This window comes from Lissotriton helveticus, chromosome 2_1 (assembly GCF_964261635.1).
Source record: "Lissotriton helveticus chromosome 2_1, aLisHel1.1, whole genome shotgun sequence".
NCBI classification, from domain to species: Eukaryota; Metazoa; Chordata; class Amphibia; order Caudata; family Salamandridae; genus Lissotriton; species Lissotriton helveticus.
In genome coordinates this window covers 1,394,104,657-1,394,129,690 of record NC_136059.1, presented here as the reverse complement: position 1 = coordinate 1,394,129,690, position 25,034 = coordinate 1,394,104,657, and the positions used below count along the sequence as shown (strand labels likewise).

Here is a 25,034-nt window from a genome sequence, read left to right as displayed (position 1 = left end):
GGAAGTGTGAGGACTGCTTTTAAACCAGCGGAAATCCACTATCTGGACGCTGGGAGATCGACTACAGTTGGGCCAATGGGCGTCGCCGCTACAGATAGCTGTTGGAGGCCTTAAATATCATGGGGTGTTTCTGACGGCTTCGCCCGCTGTTTCCTGGGAAAGGAACATGGTGCCGGTGTGGGACCGGGTACAGTCCGAAATGAAGTCCTGGGCCCGTATGCCCCTCAATCTGTATGGCAGGTCGACAATCTTTAAAATGGTTGCCCTCCCGAGACTCCTATACAAGTTACAGAATCACCCATTCCCGATTTCGCCACATTGGTTCCGGCAAGTGAACTCGGCTTTGGGCCAGTTCTTGTGGGCAGGGGGGGCTGTTCGCGTGGCTCTTCGTACCTGCTTTTTGTCTACCTACTGTGGGGGATTGGCCACGTCGGATATTCTATCATATTATCAGGCGTCCCACCTGCTCGTCCTCAATGAATGGTGGTACGAGGACAGAGCGACCAGGCCTATGCCCTGGAGCATTACTTGATGGGGCCGCACACGATCCACTCTACTGTACTCGACGCGGCTGAAAAGAGGATTGCCCAATGCCACGCAAGTGGTCTTTCGGGTCTGGCGCCAAGCTCTCCGCAGAATGGGGTGGTGGGGCAAACTTACTTGAGGAAACTCCGCTATGGGGCAATGGCCGTCTCCCAGCGTTGGCGTCCTTGCAAGGCTTCAGGGGGAGGGATTTCATTGGAATCTCGAACCTGGGCCATGTTATGCGGGGCACATCTCTTAAATCGTTTCAGGACCTCAGTCGTGAATACGACATGCCTAGGACACAGTTTTTCAGACATTTGCAGTTTCGCCATGCTATCATGCCCGCTTTGGAGGGCCTCGACTCTCTGCCCGAATTCAGCCCTATAGAAGCTAAAGTGTTCATGGGGGAACTGGAGGACAAGAAGATCTCCCGTATTTATCAGACCCTTGTGGTACACTGTTCATCTTCCCCACAACATCTGCGGGAGGTCTGGGCGAGGGACGTGGGTGATTTGGAAGAGGAGGATTGGCGGGAGGCACTTGAGGCCCCCAGGGGAGCGGCTATTGATTTGCGGCTGCGCTTTATTAAATTTAAATATTTACACAGGGCTTATTACACCAGGGAACGACTGTGGAAAGCAGGATTGATTGCGTCCCCCGATTGCCTGAGGTGCGGACGAGCGGTTGGCACGTTCTTACACACGGTGTGGAGCTGTGATGGGTTGGCGCAGTGGTGGAGCAATGTATGGGACTGCCTGTCGGAGGTCCTGGGCTGGGAGCTCCCGCGCACCCTCAAACTAGGGCTCCTTCATGTCCATGAGGGAGTGGGGGGCAATATCTACAAGAGACATTTGCTGTTGCTAGGCCTCACTCTTGCGAAACGGGACATAGCACAAGCCTGGAAAGACCCTCGAGCGCCTAGATTGACAGTATGGAAACAGGGCCTTGACTTTTGTATGGGATTGGAACGCCCTGTCTATGAGGCCAGAGGGTGCCCTCAGAAACATTACAAAATATGGAAAAGGTGGGCAGACTACCGGAGGATATGCCTGGAGCCGCCGCCACTGTCTAGAGATGATGAAGGGTCGGCGAGATGTGGCCAGGTGGTGATATAGTACACAAAGCATTTGTTTTCTTTTCATTGCTGTTTTGCAAGGGGACATGGCAACACTGGGCTGGGCGGGGGGTTGGGGACGGGATGGGAGTTGTGGGGGGGGGGTTTTGGGAGGTGGGCTGTTAAGGGCCGGGACATATAACTGTATAATTTACGGATCGTAATTGTTGTTGGAATGATCTGCTTGCAGTGCCTTCCGGGCTCGGAGGGCTGCGTTGATATTGTGATCTTTCAATAAAAAGAGTTTTGAAAAAGAAAGGGGTGTATTTTTCCTCCGGATTACTAGGGAGAGGGGTCAGTCAGACCTCCGTGAGTTCCGGAAATTCTGAGACTTGGGAAGGCAGGACAGGGTCCTGCCCGCCGGGGCACCCAGGGGTTCGGGTCCACGCCTGCCTCTCAGCCCCTTCCCAATAATCCTTTCCTTCAAGCCTGCTCATCCCCGGCTGCGGGCAGGGACGCGAAGCTGGCATTCCCCGCAGAGAGCGGCCTGCCAGGGGAAGCCCTGAATTTACTCGGATCGATTGGGCACTCTCGGTCCGTTTAGGGATGGACCGCTTGGCCAGTCTTGGCTGTTGTTTCAAGCATAGAGCTTCCAACCCCGCATTAACCTTCCGACTCGAGGGCCTGCCGCTTGGCGGGAGGCCCTTCACCCTACCCAGCAGAGCAAAGGCTGTGTGCCCTGGCAGCTCGTGCCCCCCAGTGGTCCGACCCAAACGGAAGGGGTTGGGTGGCGCTAGGCCCTCTGGCGCTGGCACCAGGCCCTCAGGCACTGCCATCTGGCATTTCCGCAGCAGCTCGGAACAACCATTTCGAGGGGTGCCTCTGCCACCATGCTTCGCCACCCCTGTGTCTCGCTCAGGATGTGCCTCGGCCCGCCTCTCCCTTCTGGGGGAGACGGCTGGGCCCGCCGGTGCCCGTGCGACCGTACCTCTCCAACCCTCCAGTGAGCTCTCCTGCCCAGGCGGGCGGGCTGCTTCCCCTAGCGGGCTCCAGAGAGGGAGGGTTGTGCTAAGGTTGCCGGTCGGGGAGGCAGGCACGCAGCTTTCAAATCACCACCCCGTCAGCAGGTGTAGCTACCTGGTTGATCCTGCCAGTAGCATATGCTTGTCTCAAAGATTAAGCCATACATGTGTAAGTACACACAGCCTGTACAGTGAAACTGCGAATGGCTCATTAAATCAGTTATAATTTGTTAATTGGATAACTGTGGTAATTCTAGAGGTAATACATGCCGACAAGCGCTGACCTCCCGGGAAGCGTGTATTTATCAGACCAAGACCAATCCGGGCTCGCCCGGCCGCATTGGCGACTCTAGATAACCTCGGGCCAATTGCACGTCCCTGTGACGGGGTATTTCTACCCTATCAACTTTCAATGGTACTTTCTGTGCCTACCATGGTGACCACGGGTAACAGGGAATCAGGGTTCGTTTCCGGAGAGGGGGCCTGAGAAACAGCTTCCACATCCAATAAAGGCAGCAGGCGTGCAAATTACCCATTCCCGACTTGGGGAGGTAGTGATGAAAAATAATAATACAGGGCTCTTTTGAGGCCCTGTAATTGGAAAGAGTACACTTTAAATCCTTTAACGAGGATCCATTGGAGGGCAAGTCTGGTGCCAGCAGCTGCAGTAATTCCAGCCCATATATGAAAGTTGCTGCAGTTAAAAAGCTTGTCGTTGGATATTGTGATCGAAATAGGGGTCCGCCGCTAGGCGAACTACTGCCTGTCCCAGCCCCTGCCTCTCGGCACCCCCTTGATGCTCTTGACTGAGTGTCCTGGGGGTCCGAAGCGTTTACTTAGAAAAAATTAGTGTTCAAAGCAGGCCAGTCGTCTGAATACTTCAGCTAGGAATAATGGAATAGGACTCTGGTTCTATTTTCTTGGTTTTCGGAACTGGGGTCATGATTAGGAGGGACGGCCGGGGGCATTCGTATTGTGCCTCTAGAGGTGAAATTCTTGGACCGGCGCAAAGCGAACCAAAGCGAAAGCATTTGCCAAGAATGTTTTCATTAATCTAGAACGAAAGTCGGAGTTTCGAAGACAATCAGATACCGTCGTAGTTCATACCATAATCGATGCCGACTAGCGATCCGGCGGCTTATTCCTATGACCTGCTGTGCAGCTTCCGGGACACCAGAGTCTTTGGGTTCCCGGGGGAGTATGGTTGCAAAGCTGAAACTTAAAGGAATTGACGGGAGGGCACAACCAGGAGTGAATCCTGCAGCTTAATTTGACTCAACACGGGAAACCTCACCCGGCCCAGACACGGAAAGGACTGACATATTGATAGCTCTTTCTCTATTCTGTGGGTGATGGTGCATGAACGTTTTTAGATGGTGGAGTGATTTGTCTGGTTAATTCCAAAAACGAACAAGACTCCTCCATGCTAACCAGTTACGTGACCCTCAGCGGTCGGCGTCCAACTTCTTAGAGGGACAAGTGGCGTTCAGCCACATGAGATTGAGCAATAACAGGTCTGTGATGCCCTTAGATGTCCGGGCTGCACACGCGCTACACTGAATGGATCAGCGTGTGTCTACCCTTCGCCGACAGGTGTGGGTAACCCGCTGAACCCGGTTCATGATAGGGATTGGGGATTGCAATTATTTCCCATGGACGAGGATTTCCCATAAGTGGAGGTCATAAACCTGCGTTGATTAAGTCCCTGCCCTTTGTACACACCGCCCGTCGCTACTAGCGACTGGAGGGTTTAGTGAGGTCGTCGGATCGCCCCCGCCGGGGTCGGTAACAGCCCTGGCAGAGCGCTGAGAAGACGATCAAACTTGACTATCTAGAGGAAGTAAAAGTCATAAAAAGGTTTCCAAAGGTGAACCTGCGCAAGGATCATTAACCGGGGAGTGGCTCGAGCGACCAACGGCGCCAGCCCAAAGCCCTTGGCCCCTTCCGCAATCACACCGTAGGCACAGGGCCGGGCCCTGCCGTGGCGCGCCCCGGCCGGCGGTGCGGTCGGTGGCCGCGTTGGAGCACCTGGATGAGGACCGGGGCTTCGGACGGCCTATTCCACCGGGGAGGACCCGACCGATGCATGAGAGACCGGGACAGAGGGCGGCCCCCACCCCTGTCCCTCTCCAGGAGGGGCACAGCGGTAGGCCCTCCCGAGACAGAACTCAAGCTCACCCGGCACGACCCCCGCGGTGGGGGGAACCAAATGGCAGTGCATCCCCGGGCAGGTACCACCACCCTCTAAAGGCCCTGCCACCGTCTGGGTCCTCCTGCGCTGAGTCCCAGCCCAACCGGGCTTCTGGCGACCGAGAAGCCGACATTCTCGTGCAGCAGGGTGGCCTGGAAGAGGAGGAGCCGAGGACCTGCAAGGGAACCCTGGCTCCTCTCACTAGGAGGTGTACGGGATGGGGAGCCGCCTGGCTCGTCCCTTCCGGCGCCTCCGACCCAGACAAGGGTCGGATGGGTTAATCGCCAGCCCGCCGGCACAGCCACAGATGGCTGACGTGCAGGTGGGACGACCTCCCTCGTTGCCAGGTTCCCGGTTCGATCCGGTCCCGTGCGGCCGGGCCGAGGGTTTGAAGACTTGCGCGGTGGAGCTGCCTGCACCGGGAGGCCCCACCTTATCCGCCAACCCTACCTCGCCCAACGGTGGGTGGTGGTTTGGGACTCCCGGGCCGTGCTTCTGGTAATGTTTTTTTTCTCCCAACGGTGGAGTCTGACTCCCACAGGGGAAGCCTTAAACGGGGGCGCCCGAGCCGTCTCGAGGCGCGGGCAGTTTGACCGACAGTATCGCCTTCCTCCTGCCTCTTGTTTTCGAAAAGTTGCCTGTGACTCCTGGCGGTGGATCACTCGGCTTGCGCGTCGATGAAGAACGCAGCTAGCTGCGAGAATTAGTGTGAATTGCAGGACACATTGATAATCGACACTTCGAACGCACCTTGCGGCCCCGGTTCCTCCTGGAACTATGCCTGCCTGAGGGTCGCTCGATCGTCAATCAACCCGGGGCTTCCCCAGGACGTGGCTGGGGTCGTCGCAGATTAGCTCCGCTTCCCTTCGTCTCCCCACAAGGACAGACCCCCTGATCGCCCCCTCACCGGGTCCTGCCGTGAAAGTACGCTGCCAGCCCGCTTAGCCCCGCTTTCCCGCCTCAGCGGGGAGGGGGGTGCGGTGACCCATCCGCCTGGGCCCTTTCCGGGGCGCCTGGCTGCGTGCAGTGTGTGGCTGTCTGTGGTGTCTCACCTGCTGCCCACGTGCACATGTCTTGGACGCCCACCTCCGTGGCCGGCTTCCCAGGGAGGGCGAACCCCCTACAGATCTGATCAGAGGGAAAGAGGGCACGCACTGCCAGGACGCCACGCCCCTGCTCTGGCAAGGGCCTGGCCATCCCCGGCGGCTGCCCCGATGCTTTTTTTTTTTTCAGACTACGACCTCAGATCAGACGTGGCGACCCGCTGAATTTAAGCATATTACTAGGCGGAGGAGAAGAAACTAACCAGGATTCCCCCAGTAACGGTGAGTTAAGAGCCCAGCGGTGGGCGCAGGAAATGTGCCGTACAGAAGACAGACTCCCTGACATCGCTCAGGGGGCCCAAGTCCTTCTGATCGAGCCTCTCCCCGCAGACTGTGTTAGGCCAGTAGCGGCCCCCGGAGAGCCAGGATCGGGTCTTCTCGGAGTCAGGTTGCTTGGGAATGCACCCCTAAGCCGGTGATAAACTCCATCTAAGGCTAAATACAGGCGTGAGACTGATAGCCAACAAGTACCGTAAGAGAAAGTTGAAAAGAACTTTGAATAGAGAGTTCTAGAGGGTCCGTGCAGTCCGCCTGGAGGATTCAACAAGGCAGGAAGGTCGGTGGCATGGGAGTTCTTGATCCCCTTAGCGGGACCGGCACCCGGGGTCTACCCTGCCCCGCAGGGCGCTTTTCCTTTGCCGCAGTGCACCGCGACTGGCTCCAGGTTGGCTGTGAAGGCTACCGGGTGGCCCTCCGCTCCGGCGGAGTGGGTTACAGCCCTCCTGGCAGCTGCTTTGCTGTGTCCGTGGGGCCGAAGGAGATCCGACGGCCTCCGCACCTCCCCCAGGCACCTGCTACAGGGCACCCCACAGGTCACGCCGGGGCAGGAAAGGGGGGACGGGCCCCCCGCTCGACTGTCGACTGGGGCGGACTGTGCTCGGTGCGCCCCGACCGCGTCGTGCTGCTGGGCAGGGAGGCCCACACCGGGCTCCAGGGGTCTACGGCGATGTCAGTTACCCACCTGACCCATCTTGAAACATGGACCAAGGAGCCTAACACGTGCGCAAGGGTTAAGAGAAACCCTGTGGTGCAATGAAGGTGAGGGCCGGCGAGCGCCGACTGAGGTGGGACCCCACGTGCTTCCAGCTGCGTGCGCATCACTGGCCCATCTCGCCTGCTCCATCGGGTAAGTGGAACATGAGCGTGCATGATAGGACCCAAAAGATGGTGAACTATGCCTGGGCCTGGTGAAGCCAGAGGAAACTCTGGTGGAGGTCCGTAGCAATCCTGAAATGCAAATCGGTCGTCCGACCTGGGTATAGGGGCAAAAGACTAATCAAACCATCTAGTAGCTGGTTCCCTCCAAAGTTTCCCTCAGAAAAGCTGGCGCTTGGAGCCCCTAGTTTTCTCTGGTAAAGCAAATGATTAGAGATCTTGGGGCCGAAACGATCTCAACCTATTCTCAAACTTTAAATGGGCAAGAAGCCCGGCTCGCTGGTGTGACGTGGCATGGAATGCGAGTGCCTAGTGGGCTACTTTTGGTAAGCAGAACTGGCGCTGCGGATGAACCGAACGCCGGGTTAAGGTGCCCAATGCAGACGCTCATCAGACCCCAGAAAAGATGCTGCTTGATATAGACAGCAAGACAGTGGCCATGGAAGTCCGAATCCGCTAAGGAGTGTGTAACAACTTCATGGATGGCGCTGGAGCGTCGGACCCATACCCGGCTGTTGCCGGCTTAAAGCCGCGGGGGCCAAGCCGCGACGAGTAGGAGGGCTGCTGCGGTGCGCACAGAAGCCCGGGGCGAGGGCCAGGGTGGAGCGGCCGCAGGTGCAGATCTTGGTGCTAGTAGTAAATATATTCAAACGAGAACTTTGAAGGCCGAAGTGTAGAAGCGTTGCATGTGAACAGCAGTTGAACATGGGTCAGTCTGTCCTAAGAGAAGGGCGAGCGCCATTCGGAAGGGACAGGCAATGGCCTCAGTTGCCCTTGGCCGATTGAAAGGGAGTCGGACTCAGATCCCCGTGCCCAGAATAGCAGAGACGGGCATCCTCGCGGTGTGCAGTGCGGTTACGCAAACAATCCCGGAGAAGTCAGCGGGAGCCCCGGGGAGAGTTCCCTTTTCTTTGTGAATGGCAGGGCGCACTGGAATGGGTTTGCCCAGAGAGTGGGGCCTGAGCCTTGAAAAAGCGTTGCCGTTCCGGCTGTGTCTGGTGAGCTTTCGCTAGTCCTTGAAAACCTGAGGGAGATGGTGTAAATCTCACATTGGGCCGGAGTCATATCCGCAGCAGGTCTCCAAGGTGAACAGCCTCTGGCATGTTGGAACAATGTAGGTAAGGTAAGTCGGCAAGTCAGATCCGTAACTTCGGGATAAGGATTGGCTCTAAGGGCTGGGTCGGTCGGGCTAGGGCGCAAAGCGGGGCTGGGTGTGTGTCGCGGCTAGATGAGACGCACCTCTCTGTGGCGGCGGCGACTCTGGACGCGCGCCGGGCCCTTCCTGTGGATCGCCCCAGCTGCAGTAGTCGCCTCTCCACCTTGCCCCCTCCCTGTTCTGCCTCGGCCGGCACCTAGCAGCTCACTTAGAACTGGTGCGAACCAGGGGAATCTGACTTTTTTATTAAAATAAAGCACTGCAAAGGCCTGAGGCTGGTGCTGAGGCGATGTGCTTTCAGCCCAGTGCTCTGAAAGTCAAAGTGAAGAAATTCAATTAAGAGCCGATAAACGGCGGGAGTAACTATGACTCTCTTAACCTATTGTTAGTTGTAGTGGCCTTTACCTCCCAGTGGTCCCACCAGTAACTGCCTCTATAGTGCTAGACTCTACGTGGAGAAGTCTATAGAGACCGGCCAAACAAGGTTCCATCATGGCGGCGAGCGTGATAATGAGAAATGGCAACGCAAACAAACACAATTCCAGATGGGGCAGTTCCTGAAGATTAAAAACCCTGTTAAGATGGCGTAAGGAGGTGCTGTCTTTTCCAGAAATCATTAACCTCTTCACCGAATTTGATAAACCAGCACCCGCTTCAAACAATGCAACAAGCAACAATGATTCAGATCACGATAAAGGCCCTAGTTCACCCTCCGTAGCAGGAGAAGACACAATAGCAGCATACTTTAATTTCTCAGGACTGTTCGTAGATAATTTTAAATTGTTGGAATAGTACTGCAGGATGTACTATCTCTGGCCTATACGTTATCCTAGTTCCAGTGAGGACAGAGGTCAGTGTGGCTGTACTCCGGAGCGAAAGAATGTTGTATTGTTGGAAGCAAAACCAATTTGACGCTGATGGGCAGCATAATAACTCAGAATGAGCCACAGCGAAGTGGTACAGAAATAGCCAAATGCCTCGTTATCTAATTAGTGATGTGCAATGAATGGAGGAACAAGATTCCCACGGTCCCTACCTACTATCTAGCGAAACCACAGCCAAGGACACAGGCTTGGCAGAACCAGCGGGGAAAGAAGCCAGTTGAGCTTGAATCTAGTCTGGCACTGTGAAGAGACATGAGAGGGGTAGGATAAATGGGAGGCCCTCGGGCTGCCGGTGAAATAACACTACTCTTATTGTTTTTTCACGCACCCAGTGAGGCGCTGGGCGTGCCCCGTGGGGCTCTCACTTCTGGCGCCAGGCGCCTGCCCGGCGAGACCCGCTCCAGGGACATTGGCAGGTGAGGAGTTTGACTGGAGCGATACACCTGTCAAACGATAACACAGGTGTCCTAAGGAGAGCTCAGGGAGGACAGAAACCTCCCATGGAGCAGAAGGTCAAAAGTTCGTTTGATCTCGATTTTCAGTATGAATATAGACCATATAAGTGGGACCTCACGATCCTTCTGACTTTTTGGGTTTCAAGCAGGAGGTGTAAGAAAAGTTACCACAGGGATAACTGGCTTGTGGCGGCCAAGCGTTCATAGCGACGTCGCGGTTTGATCCTTCAATGTCGGCTCTTCCTATCATTGTGAAGCAGAATTCACCAAGCGTTGCATTGTTCACCCACTAACGGGGAACGTAAGCTGGGTGAGGACTGTCTTGAGACAGGTTAGTTTTATCCTACTGATGATGTGTTGTTGAAATAGTAATCCTGCTCAGTATGAGAGGAACCGCAGGTTCAGACATTTGGTCTATGTGCTTGGCGGAAGAACCAATGGGGCAAAGCTACCATCTTTGGGAATATGACTGACACCTCCAAGTCAGCAATTCCCCCTAAACCATAACGATACGGCAGTGCCGTGGAGACTCGGTTGCCCTGGGATAGCCAGCCTCTTTCGGGAGGGGGGGGCAGTGGGTAGAGCAGCTCACTTGGAGACTGGAGCGAGGACAGAAGGGGGCCGCCTCCATCGCCCTTAGTGCACCGCATGTTCGTGGGGCATCCAGTAGACAACCTGATTCTGGGTCAGGGTTTCATAAGTATCAGAGCACCCACCTTGCTGTGATCTATTGAAAGTCATCCTCTGAGCCAAGCATTTGTCTTTCGGTGCGTCTTTCCTCTTCCACCGCACCCAGGGGTGGGGCCCTCTGCTGCCGGGACGGCGGGAGGGACACGGAAGGGGCGATGCGGGTCTGTGTGAGGCCGCCTCCACCACGTGCCCTCCGGCATGGGGACATCCCCTCCCGTCCCTGCCCCACCAGGGTGCGGGATTGTGAGCCACTATCCCTTGCGGGTCAGCAGGGTGACCAGATGTCCTGGGCCGGCCAGGTCCCCCCTCCTTCCCACTGCTCCCACGCAAGTCGAGCAGGGAGGCGAGCAGCCCTGGGGAAGGAGCCTCCCGAGCAGCTGTCTCGGAGCGTCTGGCCACCCTCGCCGTTGTCGGACTGCAAGGGTGAGTGGGTCCAGCTGTCTCAGGCCATCTGGGTGCTGGGTCATCCCGGACCATCTGGTCGCCTGGCTGTGCGACCAAATGGCCCTGCGGGCTGGGTGACCAGATGGCCCTGCGGGCCGGTTGACCGGATGGTCCTGCGGGCCGGGTGACCAGATGGCCCTGCGGGCTGGGTGACCCGATGGCCGCCGGTCTATCTCCAACTTTTGTCTTTCCCCAGGATTCGGTAAGCCCCCACTCTGGGCCAGGGGGCGGGGGTGGCTGGCTAACTCCACACTGCTGGCGGAGAGGAGTTCTCTGCCCACCCCTACTGGATACCAGGGAGTTCCTATGAGAAGAAAACAGAGTGGGCAACGACTTAAAGATTCTTGGACCCGGCTCAGCGTACAGAGACTGTCTGCCGGCCTTAAGCTGGTACAAGACTGACTGGTGGCGGTGTGGGTGTTGGAGGCGGCAGCAGACTTACAAGATCAGGGGAGGTAAGTGACTGGCACCAGCCTTCGACCCAGCAAGCCTATTTGATTCTTTCTTGATTTCTTCTTGGGCTGATATTATATGAGTAATTTTAACTTCTACTCACACAAGCTATGGGCAAACGCAAGCTGCCAAATGGGAGGGATACTGTTACAACTAGCCCGAAAACTGGCACTATCTTGGATTTATTCCTGGTGCAGGTTGTCAGCGTGGTTTCCAAGGAAATTAAAGTGGTGGTGGTACGGCTATCCCTTGGGCTAGGAGTTGGCCAAGCCCAGCCATCTTACAGCAGTGTCCCTCACAATCTACAAAATCTGCGCCCGCTATGATCTTTCCTGGAAGTAAATTGCCCCCCAACAGCTGTCTTTCTCGAAGCCAGGAGGCGTGACGGAAAGAGAATCAGTATGTCTTATACAATTCATCTAGTCCATTGACAGCCAGGTCTGGCCAAGGCCCTGGTATCAATTATAGCTCATGTGACCCTGCAGTGAAAAGGAAAACGAAACTAGGTTAATTCCCAGCTACTACTGTAAAACCAGGTCCAAAAACTAAACGTTCTCTGCAAATCCTGCCAAACCCTGGAACTCCCTCACCATCCAGTCTTCCCTCCAGTTGTGATACAAGACATTGGCCATGTGGAGTTAGACTTATTTGGGGAAAGATAGTAGATACATTTAGGGGGCTTTTGACCTCTGCCATTGCACCGATATTGGAAAGATTAAATGCCCTGGAAGGGGAGATTAAGGATTTGGCTAAGAATAAGACTATTCCAGACCCCCACTGCCTCAGAACACCCATGAAAGGGCATACAACCAGCCTCAATACCCATGAGAGGGCAGATAACCAGACCCAGAAATTATCCCAAAAAACATTCCCCACTCCCTCTCTCCGAAAACCAACTCACAACAGATTCCAGTTGCTCTCGAAGCTGGATGCAAATGATTGACTTGATTCACACCTTACTTATTTAAATGGGCAATGTTCCCAGAAAGAAGGTTATTTTGGATTGGAGTCAAATACGGCGCCCTCCCTTATAAGGTCCATTGGTTTACCTAACTGAGGGCAGTATTCAGATTGTAGAGGGTGGTTTGCCGTGTATTAGTATTATAAAAGACCCACTGGCACCCATGATCACTGAGGGTGAACACCCCCTGAACCAGAACCAGAAGGAATATGTACTAACTGCAGACACTCCTCCCACAGAGGGTATAAAGGGACTGCGGTTTCCTTCCTGGAATGTGGCAGGGATCCGACAAAAGATTTCCAATAATGAATGGTTCGTTTTTATTGAGGCTTCTGACGTCATATGCTGTCAGGAGACATGGACCTATGACCACATTTCAATCAATGGGTTTAGGTCCTTCTGTTCAACTGCAGTCCCTTCATCTGCTAAAAGGGTGGGCTTTTAGTCGTATCAACTACGGTTGGGAATGTCCAAGTAAAGAAACTCTTTTTTAACTCTCATTCCCAACTAGTGAAGAGATCTTATCCTGAAGAGTTTACGTTTTACTATAACTATTTTGGGATTCAACCAGTGGGGATTGTTAAGTATCTAGAGCTCCTACTCTTGGACCAAACAGATAAAGCATCAAATGGGGTTTCCCTCCTATGTGCGGATGATTTTACCATAAACAAATGCACCTTTAGTGGGAGCCACATCTGCGGAATCAACAAGGGGCTGGGGGGTCCCGTTGGTCACTTCATGCACTTGGCATATGGAGAAACACTAACAAGATTAATATTACTCAGTAATTTGTCGTTTGCAATGGATTTAATGGTGGAAAACCATGTTGATATGTAAACGTTTGTGGGGAGAGGCACAGGAAGCATCATCGACCATATCCTTGTGTCTGGTGACCTAGTTCCGCTGTTAAAATACCGTAAGGTCTGGCCCTCTCCTTTTAGTGATCATCATCCTATTACTGTTACTCTTCCTAGCACACTCCCAGTTCCCCCTATGTCTGGTAAATAAAAGTCCAAGACTTATACTAAAAACAGGGGTACACACAAAATGGCAACTTGTAGACCCAAGTAAAAAATTCACAGAAGTGGTGAGCAGCAATCATATTGCAATCCTAGCCTGTGAGAGATGCAGGAGATGTCAATGAAAAACATATGTATGATGCCTCACCTGGCCTTGGCATATTTACCCAATAATCAGAAACGATTTAGAGCTTTCTCAGTGGTGCCTACTCCTGGGCGGAACCCATATTGCACTTTGGTAAAAAAGGAGAAAACTGAGTCAGCGAGCATAGGCGAAACATTTTCTAGGATTTATAAATCCATTTTTGATCAATTATGGATTAAGAATCCACAGTTGGTACGACCAGTCAGCTCATGGTTTAACTCTGAATGAACAAATACTTATAAAGTGTTAAAATGTGTAAACTCCTAAAATCCCCCGGGATGCAGTGGCAGTGAAAGCGTCTAGTAGGAACTATAAAATTGACATAGGAAAAAGGAAGACAAAATAATACAGAAGGCTTGGGATGATCTGGAACAAGCAGCAGCTCTGAAAGATAGAACTTTCTGGTAAATAAAGAATAGGTCATTCTTTAGCAAAAACAGATTCAGGGCTAGATTTCCATTTAATGGAGCAAAAATGAGTTTCTCATTTTGAAAAATAATTTAACCCTAGATTGCCTGATAATACCCAAAGACCCGAGCTGACTCTGCTGTAATCTCTGTGGCCTTAGTTGAATTTAGTAAGACCATCTCAGTGGGGGAAGTATGCACACTCATACTCTGTTCCACAACAGGCAAGGCAACAGGACCAGACGGGGTGCCAGCTTAGATTTTTTACCATAGTTTTGAATTCTGGGCCCGCTGCACGCAAATGATTTTAGATCCATAATAATTGGGGGGACGATCGAGTCGTGGAAGCAGTCTGGTACAGTCACTATATATAACAAGCATTGAAAATGCAATAGGTCTCGCCCTCGTTTAAGTTAAAGCAAATCTGTTTGTAATTAGGTTGCTTTTTAGCTTTGCTTTTATTAGTGGTTTTCAAACTTTCATGTACATAACCTGCATATGTATGCATGCATTTATATTTAATTAGATATGCAGATGTATATATATATATATATATATATATATATACACACATATGTACACATACATATATATAAATGCATATGCATATATATATATATGCGCATATGTGTGCGCGTAGAGAGGTAGAGGGGGTAGAGAGGTAGAGAGGTAGAGAGGGGCAGAGAGGTAGTGAGGTAGAGAGGTGAGTAGAGAGAGGTAGAGAGTGAGTAGTAGAGATTAGAATGAGTAGTAGGGAGTAGAGAGTGAGTAGTAGGGAGTAGAGTGAGTAGTAGAGAGTAGTAGAGAGTGAGGAGTAGAGTGAGTAGTAGGGAGTAGAGAGTGAGTAGAGAGTGAGTAGTAGGGAGTAGAGTGAGTAGTAGAGAGTACTAGAGTAGTCGAGCGTAGTAGAGAGTGAGTAGTATAGTAGTAAAGAGTGAGTAGTAGAGAGTAAGTAGTAGAGAGTGAGTAGTAGAGAGTAGTAGAGAGTGAAGTAGTAGAGAGAGTAGTAGAGAGTAGTAGTGAGTAGTAGAGAGAGTAGTAGAGAGTAGTAGTGAGTAGTAGAGAGAGTAGTAGAGAGTGAGTAGTAGAGAGTAGTAGAGAGTTAGTAGTAGAGAGTTAGTACTAGAGAGTGAGTAGTAGAACATGAGTAGTAGAGAGTGAGTAGTAGAGAGTAGTAGAGTGAGTAGGAGAGTGAATAGTAGAGAGTAGTAGAGAGAGTAGTAGAGAGTAGTAGAGTGAGTAGTAGAGAGATTAGTAGAGTGAGTAGTAGAGAGCGAGTAGTAGAGAGAGAGTAGTAGGGAGTAGAGTGAGTAGTAGCGAGTCGCAGAGTAGTAGAGAGTGAGTAGTAGAGAGAGTAGTAGAGAGTGAGTAGTAGAGAGTGAGTAGTAGAGAGTGAGTAGTAGAGTAGTAGAGTGAGTAGTAGAGAGTAGTAGAGAATGAGTAGTAGAAAGTAGTAGTGAGTAGTAGCGAGAGAGTAGTAGAGTGAGTAGTAGAGAGTACTAGTGAGTAGTAGAGAGAGAGTAGTAGAGAGTGAGTAGTAGTGAGTAGTAGAGAGTAGGGTAGAAACTGTAGTAGAGAGTAGGGTAGAAACTGTATTGTTTGATTAATAAAAATCAATCAGTAGAGATAGGTAGAGAGTGAGCAGTAGAGAGTAGAATGAGTAGTAGGGAGTAGAGTGAGTAGTAGGGAGTAGAGTGAGTAGTAGGGAGTACTAGAGTAGTAGAGAGTGAGTAGTATAGTAGTAAAGAGTGAGTTTTAGAGAGTAAGTAGTAGAGAGTGAAGTAGTAGAGAGTAGTAGAGAGAGTAGTAGAGAGTAGTAGAGATAGTAGAGAGTGAATAGTAGTGAGTAGTAAAGAGAGTAGTAGAGTGTGAGTAGTAGAGAGTTAGTAGTAGAGAGTTAGTAGTCGAGAGTTAGTAGTAGAGAGTGAGTAGTAGAACATGAGTAGTAGAGAGTAGGAGAGAGTAGTAGAGAGTAGTAGAGAGTGAGTAGTAGAGAGTAGTAGAGTGAGTAGTAGAGAGTAGGAGAGAGTGAGTAGTAGGGAGTAGAGTGAGTAGTAGCGAGTAGTAGAGTAGTAGAGAGTGAGTAGTAGAGAGTGAGTAGTAATGAGTGAGTAGTAGAGAGAGTAGTAGAGAGTGAGTAGTAGAGAGTGAGTAGTAGAGAGTGAGTAGTAGAGTAGTAGAGAGTGAGTAGTAGAGAATGAGTAGTAGAGAGTAGTAGCGAGAGAGTAGTAGAGAGTGAGTAGTAGAGAGTGAGTAGTAGAGTAGTAGTGAGTAGTAGAGAGAGAGTAGTAGAGAGTGAGTAGTAGTGAGTAGTAGAGAGTGAGTAGTAGAGAGTAGGGTAGAAACGTTATTGTTTGATTAATAAAAATCAATACAATGGTAAACATGCATCAGTGGTAATAAAAACGTGTATCTGTATTACTAAAGTATTTACATATGGTACAAGAGACACGTGTTTGATCTCAATGCTGTGTTTTTGAAAAAATATAATTTTTTCCTTTAAGAATCTTCCTAGGAATGTCCGTTTTGGTCCGTTTGTATAATCACAGTGAATTAAAAAATAAAATGAATCTATAAATAATTAAAAAGGACCTAGCAATCTATCTTTGTTAGTAAAAAATTAACTTTGTCTAAGTAATACAACTTCATGACGAGTATTTAGAAAAACAGTTGGGGGCCATGGTTGTCCCTTATAGTTTAACATTTGCTAAGGCCACACAACAAAACCATAGTCATTGAGAATAAATGGTTAATACTACTGGAGGCGCGGGTCCGTTAATATGGTGAAGACCCTAAATATGATGGTTTAATGGTCCTGGGACACGCAAGAGGCCAAGAGGTAGTCTGTGTAAAGAAAGAGGCCGTGGTCAGCTGCTATTTGGCGGAACAGAGGGGTTGGTCCTCCCTTTTATGGTTGACCATTGTTTGCTTGCTGGCTCTCTCTGGTTATAAATCTTCTTGCTTCTCTTGTCATGAACTTGGTGAACCGGATATTGATCATTGAATTGTCCGGATTCATTGATGCAAGGATAGCTTGTCTGCACGTGCGAATGCCGAATTAATTCAATTTGCTCTTTAACATGATCTTTCGGTCGTCAAGTAGTGCAGGACAAAGACATGCCACATGCTCATTTTTTTCCTTGCTACTCCCGCACCCCCTGCACATTACGTTGGTATTTACGCGTTGCCAGCTCGGCAGGTGATACAGGAATGGCCATTCGCACATTCTGAGGGCCATGAATCTTTTTTTCCACAGCACAGAGTAAGTACATGACAAATATGGGGCCATAATCCCTGGCTTGAACCATGATACAATTGTCCAAACGTGCTTACGTTGAGCCAGTTGGGCTCTGTCCGAATGAAAGGACCAAAAGCGGACGTTCCTTTTGATGTGGATTTTGAGTGCCTGCTGCGGTGGGTTCAAGTTCCAGATTTCTTCTGAATCCAGGAGTTTTATGGGGTCTTGTAGGTAGCGCCAATATGATCTACCAAGTTGACTGGCTGAGATTTTCTGCCACAGGAGGGCCTCCAGGCTTCCTTTTCGTGAGCTACACAACTTATTACACAGCCTGATGAATGCTCCGGCCCCTACTGCTTGATGATCTTGAAGGCCAAACTGAAGACGTATTTGAGCAGGGGATGAAGATTTCGGAAGGCTCAACACTTGTTTGAATATTCTTGTTGTTATTTTATTCACAAGACTGTTGTCCTTCCCTTGCATGATCTCCTGGCTATAAGTGAGGAAGTTGGTAATTTTTGCCTTCATGACAGTTATGAGTGGGGTCAGGGATGGCCCGGAAAGTTGTCTGGCAAGGGTCTTAAATGCCACCTGGATTGTCAGAGCTTTAGCTTCTACCTCATCTCTATGTTTAGAGAAAGAGCCCCTTCTGCCCATGTGGACCCCCAGGTATTTATAAGAGATGGCTTTATCTACACTTTTACCGTTGTATAACCAACCACCGCCTCGATATTTCCTTGACCCAAAGGTGATTGCCCTTGTCTTTGTTAGGTTCAATTCTAGTTTGTCTCCGATGGTATAAAGGGACAATCGATCAAGAAGTCTCTGCAAGTAAACACTGGTATGGCTTAGCAGTACTAAATCGTCTGTGTACAATAGGTTACTAACTCTTACCCCGGCGAGGTTTGGTGGATGAGAATTAACTTAGTCGAGTGACTCTGACAGATCGGGAATGAAGAGGTTGAAAAGAAGGGGCGCTAACACACAACCTTGTTTCACTCCGCGTGATGCTTGTATTTTCCTTGAGGTATGTAATCTGTCCCCAAGTTTTATGCTAATCCAAGTGTTGGTGTGTAGTGTAATTATGGCTCGTAGAAGCATTGGTGGAATCGCCCACTTCCGCAATTTGAGCCATAATAGGCTTCGGGGCACGCGGTCAAAGGCGGCCTTAAAGTCCACGAAGCAGCCATGCATAAACAATACTGAGGAAACCGCTTTGTCCAACAGGACAGATATTGCAAGCAAATTTGTTATGGAGCCTGATTTTTGCACAAATCCTGTCTGGTTAAAAGGTATTAGATGATTTTTTGTTGCCCAGGACACCAGATCATGAAGGAGCAGTTTGGCGTAGTATTTCGATTCTACGTCCAATAGAGTAATCATCCTATAATTTTTCAGGTCTGATCTCTTGCCTCCTTTATAGATTCGATGTATGATGGTGCCACGCCACAATTCTGGTAATTCGGAGTTGGTCCAGAAGTAGGAAAAGAGGGGTGCCAGTTGATGGGCCCAGAATTCTGTGTCTTGTTTAAACAACGCCTGTGGTAGGCCATTCGGCCCTGGGGCTCCATCTGAGCGACCCTCGGTTATGGTTCGAACAGTTTTTTCCGTGGTAATTCCCAAGTTTGTAAATGCATGTTGGGGTGATTCTGTGGGCTGGAGCGAGGATTCAGTATTCGTTGCCAGTGGCGTCCTTGTGTTCAATTCAACTTTTTTATTTGATGAGTCTACATCCGTTGTGCCCAACGTTTAGCAGCAATTGAGTTGTTGGGCCATTGCCGGAGGATTGACAGGTGGGCCAGCTTCTTTTTCTTGTTCCTCAAAATGAGTTGTTAGATAGAATACCCATTTGGCTTCAGAGATGTTAGTGCTACTTTGTCCTCCTTGCTTGTGTATTTTGGAGTTGACGAGTGACCCGAAAGCTTTTGGGTTGTGACTTCTACTTGCGTGGATCAGTTTTAACCAAAACTGTTCTGAGCATTTTTTTTCCATAAAATATTGCTTGTCGAAGTGCTTTCTGGGCAACCTTGTATTTATTGAATTTATGATCTTCCCATGGGTGCCTATGGACTTGTCTTAACATACTGTTACGTATTGATTTTAATTTCTTGATTTCATCTGTTATTATTGCTGGACTGCATTTTTTGGTTTTTCCTGAAGTACGGGAAAAGTTTTTAAGCAGTTCCCGGGAAGAGAGTAGTAGAGAGTGAGTAGTAGAGAGTAGTAGAGAGTGAGCAGTAGAGAGTAAGTAGTAGAGAGTGAGTAGTAGAGAGTGAGTAGTAGAGAGTGAGTAGTAGAGAGTATTAGAGAGTGAGTAGTAGAGAGTGAGTAGTAGAGTGAGTAGTAGGGAGAAAGTAGTAGAGTGAGTAGTAGAGAGTAGAATCCTATCTCAGTCTCACAACATCAAATCATCTTACAAAGCCAACAGCACACCTCGAGGCTGACTATCTTCTCCAAGCACTATTCTATGTGCTACGCAGAACACTTGTTTTAAAGCAAAAGACTGTATTTCTTAAGAACTGTGGAACCTTGCTCAAGGAATATGGAACACCAAGCTGTGGGGTTGAGTAAAAATATGTAACATCAACGACCTGTGATAGATCATTGTAACTCTGAACTCCACACTAAAACTGAGGCAGTACAATAGAGAACAAGCTAATTCGACTTACAGTCTCTATTTAACGTCAGACAATATAGCACTAAGCACCGCAATAACTCATCAATTTGATTTTGCACTGGACTATGAACACTCATGCACTTTACTTTGCACCTGTTCATACATGATGGTTACCTAATTTTTAGAAGGGAATTTTTATCTAAATGTAAACATTAATATATAACTGTTATATTTTTATTTATTGCGATGGGAGCAGCACAGCGCAAAATGCCCGATTCATGTTTTATACTCATTGTAATGATTTTTAATTAATCAAAGAATAAAATATACCAGGAAGTGGAATATTCAGGAAATAATGCTCACTACATTCCCAAAGAGCTGGTCAATATGTTCTTGCCTTTTTATGTCCCAACCAGAATCAGTGGCAATTCCTCAGGACCTACACATATACCTAATCTACTCAAGTGAGTACAGCTTGTGGGGTTTTTAAAGTTCTCAGAGAGGAAAGGCGCTCTACCTAGTGTAAACGTTTAGTGTATATCTAAGGCTAAGTATTGGCGTGGTGCGGAAGAGCGTGCGGAAAAGACCCCTTAACCGTTCAACAAAAGATCTGAAACAGACCTTCGAGACACTGAAGACAGCAAAGCTCTCGCACACAACAAGCAAGGTGTTACAATGGTAGTTAAGTAAAAGTAAATTTATCAAAGATAGGAATGGACACTAGTGTCTACTTAACCGTAGGCTAAGCTATTGACAACCCTCATAGACTGCCTGGTTCAGTTCGTTGCGGTATATCTTTTTTCCGCCCCGCCAGGAGTCATGGCATAGTCATAGGGTTGCCAAATAACGTGCGGTATGCCTGCCTCACCCGAGGCTACCTCTGGTTCAGGTAGAAGTGTCCAGAAATCATAGGAAGGAAAAAAAGGGGTTTCTGTTAAAAACAGTGTGTCACCTTAAAAATTTCTTTAATGGAAAAGGTTGACACTGTATTAAAAGTTGTCGATATATGAGATGTAATCGGGTAACTAGATTACCATATATCTGTATGTATATGGATGCGTCAACATGTTTCAGCTCTTTTGGCCCAGCCGGGTCTGGAGAGCTTTCGTCAGGACAAATAACAAACAAACAACATATAAAAGGTACTCACACCACTAGTGTTGGGTCCTATTAGCTATTTTAGCTTTTCTTATTTTGTCACCTTGTTAGGTTTAGCTTGACAGCGTCAGCAGGAGTGGAGAGTCGCTGTACGCGGTCTTTCCGCGTGGACCGGCTTTGAGTCCCTGTGCTGACTCTGCTCCTGGTTACGTAACCTAACAAGCTAAACCTAACAAGGTGACAAAATAAGAAAAGCTAAAATAGCTAATAGGACCCAACACTAGTGGTGTGAGTACCTTTTATATGTTGTTTGTTTGTTATTTGTCCTGACGAAAGCTCTCCAGACCCGGCTGGGCCAAAAGAGCTGAAACATGTTGACGCATCCATATACATACAGATATATGGTAATCTAGTTACCCGATTACACCTCATATATCGACAACTTTTAATACAGTGTCAACCTTTTCCATTAAAGAAATTTTTAAGGTGACACACTGTTTTTAACAGAAAACCCTTTTTTCCCTTCCTATGATTTCTGGACACTTCTACCTGAACCAGAGGTAGCCTCGGGTGAGGCAGGCATACCGCACGTTATTTGGCAACCCTATGACTATGCCATGACTCCTGGCGGGGCGGAAAAAAGATATACCGCAACGAACTGAACCAGGCAGTCTATGAGGGTTGTCAATAGCTTAGCCTACGGTTAAGTAGACACTAGTGTCCATTCCTATCTTTGATAAATTTAGTATTGAACCAGGGGAACCGAATGGACCTTGAATCCTCTTCCCTCCCTTTTGATATAAGTTAAGTAAAAGTAACCATAATGCACATATGGCCAAATGACAGATGCAATTCTCGTATAAATTCTTGAAAGATGGGTAGTTTAATGATTCCACAACCAGCCGTCGTTGGAATTTATACGAGAATTGCATCTGTCATTTGGCCATATGTGCATTATGGTTACTTTTACTTAACTACCATTGTAACACCTTGCTTGTTGTGTGCGAGAGCTTTGCTGTCTTCACTACTCAAGTGAGTATTCTGATCATTAAGTGATTGTACTCACAAATCAGAGTGATCTGCAATAACAGTCATACGAGAAAATCGCTCTTTTACAACTTACATCCTAGATTGAGATGTATAGTTCAGAAGCATGTGTGACCCAATTCCAAAGGTAATCGAGTCCCTTAGCACAAGTGGAATCCAGGTTCCAGGTGGTCATTTGCCCGTCCGTAGTCGCTATATTAAGCCTACCCATCTCCACGATCCCAAAGATGAAGTGAAGAAATTTCTACCAAGCAGCATAAAGCACTTGTAATTCATGGAAGGTCCTGTGACGAATGTATAAGACACCTTACATCACGGTATGCAGGCAACAAAGTACTTCAATTTCAAAACAGTGCGACGTGAAAAGAGGTGTAAAATGGGTGTAAAGTCAGGGCAAATGGAGAGTAAGGGTGCAGAAGAATGCACTGAGCAAAGCATTCACTTAAACTAGGTGAAAATGAATGGTAAATAGATTAGTGCCCATGTTTCCAGTATAATCGCTTATCTGGGAAGGTAATGCTGCAGTGATGCAATGTCACTTGCTAACAGCACAAAAAAAGCAGTAAAATGGTCTGGTTGCCGTGAGCTGGTAACTGAAAATTACAAAACGTGCAATCTAAAGAGGTTATTGAGTCACTTGTTATTTTTGCAAGGGGAGTCCAGATCAAGAGCCAACATCCATTAAAATGAAATCCTGTCGGTTAATTAGCACCTAATAGGCATGCGAAGCACGGCCAGTTTTCAGGAATGTCTGTTAGAACCCCAAAAACACAGTAAGTTTGTTAGAAGTGTCGCCAAGCTTCGTTCTGCAATCGAAAACAACAAACCATACAGTATTATAGACTCTACAAAAGGATCCCGAAACAAACCAACTAAAATGACCTCAACTGCTTCACCATGTGAGACAACATGCAGCAAGCTATCTCCCATTAGAAAATTGTGCAAGGTGAAACACAGACAAGCGGCAGAGCAGGGAAAGTACCTACTTTCGACCACGAAATTCTAGGTTTCTATTCTACGGATTCTGAAACCGAAACCAACTGCTTACACTGTGTGCTGTATCATATCTTCTGCCTCAATCAAAAACAAACCAATCTCCTCAGAGCTGCATAACCAATTACCATGCGTTTACAATACATCTTCCTCTCTGCCCATGAATTTCCTCAGAGAATGCTACTTATACCCCAAAATTAAAAAAAAATCAAACTGAAAGTTTTGGTCTCTGGGTTCTGTTGAATGGAGGAGTTCAAAGAAAAAAACTGAAGAGGATTGGGGGCTGGGGTGAGGGCAAGCAGACGAAACAAAAACCTGGAAATCAGTTACAAGCATTTAAGTCCAGGAGCAAAGATGTACTGGAAGGCAAGTGTACAAGCAACTGCAAATAGCACATTAATCTTCAACAATTAATTAACTCGAGTCACATTGTTCTCTTGTTTCAAATAGATGAAGTAAAACATTTTTTAACATGGCCAACCTGGGAAAAATGGTGTGGTAGTTTCCACAGTTTTTAAACTAAGAGACCCGAGCCGTTTTTGTCCACACCTGGTTAAGCCTATGAAAAAGACAGAAAAATGTAAACGGGGCAGCAGCAGTTCCCATAATATGCTACCAAGGGGGAAGTAATAGAACATCCTCCCATATTTCTCCTAGAGCGGATACCGACAGTTCTATACCTTCATCTACCGGTTTTTCTTGTTCCTGTGGCCGTTACCCATGTCCTTTGCTGTCACCCCCTTCTGTCCTGCCAGAGCAGATGCAGACCCCCAGTGCCACCCCCAAATCGTAGCTCCTCCTTACTCAGACGCCATGTTCTGCGTGCGCACACTGCAGACTGGGTAGAGGTAGAAGGGGTACGTTAGGTTTGGTTCTCTTCGGCGTGTCTGGGAACAATATATCATCACGTGACGGCTGGGCAGTGAGAGCACGGTGTCAGAGACATGTCTGCGGTGCCCGATATCGGAGCCCGTATAGCTCCTGATTACACCTGTGAGATGCCATTATTCTGTTGCTGGTGCGTGTAACTCCTTCATGTGTGTGCTGGCCTCGATAACTCGTCACCATGGGACAGACTGGTAGGGATTCCCACCTCTCCAGAATTTTTACGGACATTGACAGTAATTATGCGACAAGTCGAGTAAAACAAGCACGGTCCGCCGATTTCTTATCTTTATGGGGTCATGTGTTTAAACACATGACCCCATAAAGATAAGAAATCCTTTGTGACTTGAACGGAAAGCAGGCGAGGCCGTCCAAGTGGGACGGCAGAAAAAGAGAAAAGCCTACGTCAGACAAACCTTTTTTCCAATGGCTGGCCACCGTTTAGCATAAATGGTGACGCCGGCCAATGGAAAAGAGGGGCGGGGCTTAAAGCCCGTACTGAAAGCTCCTCAATAACGTAAAATCTCGCCAGCGAGATTGCGCTGCCCACGCAGGTGAGACCTAAAAAGGAGACAAGAATGTCCCCAAAAATCATCAGCAGATTGCATTGCTTGATTCGTCTGCGTAAATTTTTGGTAGGGTCATTTTTTGGGGTAGCTGGAAGTATTGGCGAGTGGAAAGTCCTTTTTTACCAAAGTGCAATACGGGTTCCGCCCAGGAGTAGGCACCACAGAGAAAGCTCTAAATCTTTCCCGAATCTTGGGTAAATATGCCAAGGGGCCAGGTGAGGCACCATACATATGGCTTTCATGGACCTCTCCTGCGTCTCTCACTTAGTCAACAGAAATATATTGTGGGACATTATGGGACATGCAGGCGTAGATTTACCTTTATTGAGTGTGTTAAAAAGTCTCCACCAAGACAAAAAACATGAGAATTTGTTACTCCTAGAGTTGGGCCTTTTTTTATTTCTTTTTCATATTAATGCCCTTGACTTCTTTTCAATTTATTGCACTTCTGACGACACAAAAATTGGCTCGTGTTTAGTTTCTGTGTTACTATATGCAGACAATACTATCCTTTTAGCTCGCACTGCAAATGGCCTGCAAGCACTTTTAGATGGGGTTTACACTTTTATGCAAGGGCTGAATCTTAAGGTAAATAATGAACAATCTTGGATATTAACATGTGGATCAAAGACCACCTGCTCAAAGACATTTTTTAGTGTAAGTACACCTATAACGAAAACAATACATTTTATTTAGTGCCAACCTGAGATGGGACCTGTTAATTACCTAAAAACCAAGTGTGAGTGATAGAATCAGCACAACTTTAGATGGCAAATGCTAGCTTGATGTCAACTGAAGGTGTTACCATAAGTGAGCACTTTAGAAGCTTCTGTTTGTTACATTTCTGTATTGGCAATTGATGTGGTGTTTCAAGAGATTTCAATGGTATAACAAATTCTTTTTTGTTTTTAATTGATGCTGTT

At 48.5% G+C, this 25,034-nt stretch overlaps 1 protein-coding gene, 1 non-coding gene and 2 pseudogenes across 2 annotated transcripts in view; 3 read left to right on the top strand and 1 right to left on the bottom strand.

Moving 5' to 3' along the window:
- The window catches only part of PIGG (phosphatidylinositol glycan anchor biosynthesis class G (EMM blood group)), an 809,046-nt gene that overhangs the window by 597,701 nt on the left and 186,311 nt on the right, over window positions 1-25,034 (bottom strand). The gene's annotated exons all lie outside the window — the stretch shown is intronic.
- LOC144820682 (18S ribosomal RNA) lies at window positions 2,714-4,491 on the top strand (annotated as a pseudogene).
- LOC144820901 (5.8S ribosomal RNA) lies at window positions 5,435-5,587 on the top strand. The gene has a single exon (XR_013608034.1). It is a non-coding gene; the product is annotated as a 5.8S ribosomal RNA (ribosomal RNA).
- Window positions 6,030-10,306, top strand: LOC144820766 (28S ribosomal RNA; annotated as a pseudogene).